General features: G+C 41.6%; 1 non-coding gene across 1 annotated transcript; it reads right to left on the bottom strand.

Annotated features, from left to right (window-relative positions):
• Positions 1 to 1,304: 1,304 nt before the first annotated feature.
• On the bottom strand, positions 1,305 to 1,411 carry LOC136307096 (U6 spliceosomal RNA). The gene has a single exon (XR_010725788.1). It is a non-coding gene; the product is annotated as a U6 spliceosomal RNA (small nuclear RNA).
• Between the last annotated feature and the right edge of the window lie 1,354 nt (positions 1,412 to 2,765).

Raw genomic sequence — 2,765 nt, 5'->3', positions numbered from 1 at the left:
GATGTTTTCGGGTATTGACTCTGCCTTCATGAGGTGACTTACAGTTTTCATGCCACTTGACTAAGTCCTGGGCTAGCGGACATTTGAGTAGGGCAGTATTTTAAAAACATGTAACCTTATTTTAAGCAATTGCAAAGTGTAGGGGAGGAATTCCTGAAGTTTATGTGAATCCAAATTTTCCAATAAGAAATTGAAAACAAAAAAAAATTTTTTTCTTTAATTCTAGGCATCTTATCTCACTAATCTTTTTATTCTTATTACATTTTTGAGTGTCCAGTTTTCAAGTGTCCAATCAACCAGCATCACTTAGAAAGGAGATAATGGGGGAGGAAAGGTTTTGCAAATGTGCTCTGGGCGACCACCCCCATCAGGAGCCCTCAGCAGAGTCATACAGGAGAGAGGAGACCAGGTGAGCTGTGTGCTCACCCTAAGCTCTCCAGTGCTGCGAGGATTCAGGAGTGCCTTTTGTACACCCCCACCCACCCTTGCGCTGGATAGCCTCTCCGTTTGTCTTAACTTTAGGATGGGCACGTGATCTAAGACTGGCCAATCAGAGCAGCCTGTTATTCTGGCCATGGTGATAGGTTGGGCCATCAGCACATGACCCAGCAGAGCCTTTCCATGAGATTTGATATGTGAAAGCTGGGAGAGAGTCTCTCTCTTCTTCCAGGACCAGGACCTGTAAGAACTAAGTGGGCTTGGGACTAAGAGCAGACAACTCGCTGCCAGATGCAGAAAGAGCCTGAGGTTACATCCCGGCGGAAGTGAATGGAGAGATGGAGATGGACTCAGAGAAAGAGAGTCTGGCATCACAAACAGGCTCAGATCTCACCATACCTGCGCCCCCAGACTTTGCAGCCACAGACTGATGATTTTGCTGAACTGCAAATTTGATTTAGATTTCCATCTCTTGCAACCAATAGACATGGGTTAAAACGACGACCCAAAAATGCTTTCTTTTTTTTCATTTCCACCAACCTTTGTTAGAGCCATTATGTATAAATTGCCCACTAATGATATAAGCAATTTCTCATGTAAGACAGGTAGTAGTTTTCCCAAAGTCACGCAGATTTATGACAAAAGACTTTCCATTCTTCAAGTACAAATTATCATCTGAAAGAGAAGCCAAAGCATATGGCTGCGTCTTCGATAAGAACCAATAGTGCTAAGAATGACTTGTTTAAAAAGAATTTATTTTACTTTTGAATGTGCTATCGTATAAGCTTTTTACCTAATTGGAGTATTATTTTCAGACAAAACTCTGCTCTCATCCATAACCAGAAATTCTTTCCTTTTTTTTTTTTGTAAAATAAGAAAGCTTCACAAATTTGCGTGTCATCCTTGCGCAGGGACCATGCTAATCTTCCATGTATCGTTCCAATTTTAGTATATGTGCTGCTGAAGCAAGTACAGAAAACTTATTTTTTTCTTAGGTTGAGAAACAAGCATAAATTAATTTTTCCATTTTTTAGGTTTCTAAAGAAGAGTCATAAATCGAAGAGGTTGGTGGCCTGTATTTTTTATTTGTATTAACTGCTTTTACTTATTCCTGAAGTATCAAAAGACAAATTATTGGCCCTGGCTGGTTTGCTCAGCAGTAGAGCATCGGCCTGGTATATGGACATCAGGCACACAGGAGAAGTGCCCACCTGCTTCTCCACCCCACCCCCTCTCACTGCTCTCTCTCTCTCTCTCTCTCTCTCTCCTCCCCTCCTGCAGCCATGGCTCAATTGGAGTGAGTTGGCCTGGGCACAGTGAGGATGGCTCCATGGCCTCAGACATTAAAAATGGCTCCACTTGCAACAAAGCAACAGCCCCAGATGGGTAGAGCATTGCACCCTAGTGGGTTTGCTGGATAGATCCCGGTCTGGGCGCATGCAGGAGTCTGTCTTTGTCTCCTCTCCTGTCAAAATTAAAAAAAAAAAAAAAAAAAAAATTATTGTTGAAAATAGTGGGTTGTTGCCAGAACACTTAAGCCAATCCTGAGGATGAGTCATGAGAGTTAAACACCAGGAAGTAAAGACTCAGAAAGGGAGGAGCTGGGCCCATCGCCTCTGGTTCCTCATTCACCATTGTAAAGAAAGAAGGCTCAACACATGGATAACCTGGAAACACCTCCTCCACACCTATTTCTATCAAGATTAAGAAACCAAATAATAAACTTCATTAGGCTCTCGTGATTTTTTTTTTTTTTTTTACTCAAGTGAGATTGTCTTAGGGTTTTAATGATAATTCCATTAAAAAATCTTGAATTGGTGAAGCAGCCAACGGCAGACAGATTTAGTGATCTTCACACTCAAAGGCTTGAAATGCCACTTCAGGAAAATGGAATGAGTCTCTGGGAAAATAATTACCACTTGGCCTTGGAATTCTAACTGTTTTCTGTGCAAAATCGGGCAGGCCTGGGAAGACCAAGAACTGTTTTATAAAGTAGTAGTCTTTTTTTTTTCTTTCTTTCCCATTAGTCATTTAATGAAAATTGCCACATAAGATTTTATTAAGCTTTGGGGAAAATAAAAAACGATTCAAACAGGAAGAGAATTGAACACATTCACTTTCTAGATGAAGAAAGAGTGATTCACAGCAGTTCTGAGACCCGCTGAAGGTCACAGACGGGTCTGATGGCTTTTAGGGGTGGCTCAGTCACCAGGATGATATGGAAGTATTAAGCATTTCTCAAAACTTCTGCCCATCAGGTCTGCATCGGCCACTCTTAAAGGCTGTGCCTTGGAATACTGGCGAACAGATGTTCTGGACAAAAAGGT

This window comes from Saccopteryx bilineata, chromosome 5 (assembly GCF_036850765.1).
Source record: "Saccopteryx bilineata isolate mSacBil1 chromosome 5, mSacBil1_pri_phased_curated, whole genome shotgun sequence".
In the NCBI taxonomy this organism is placed as follows: Eukaryota; Metazoa; Chordata; class Mammalia; order Chiroptera; family Emballonuridae; genus Saccopteryx; species Saccopteryx bilineata.
The sequence above is the reverse complement of the archived record's forward strand: the minus strand, read 5'-3'. Positions and strand labels throughout refer to the sequence as shown.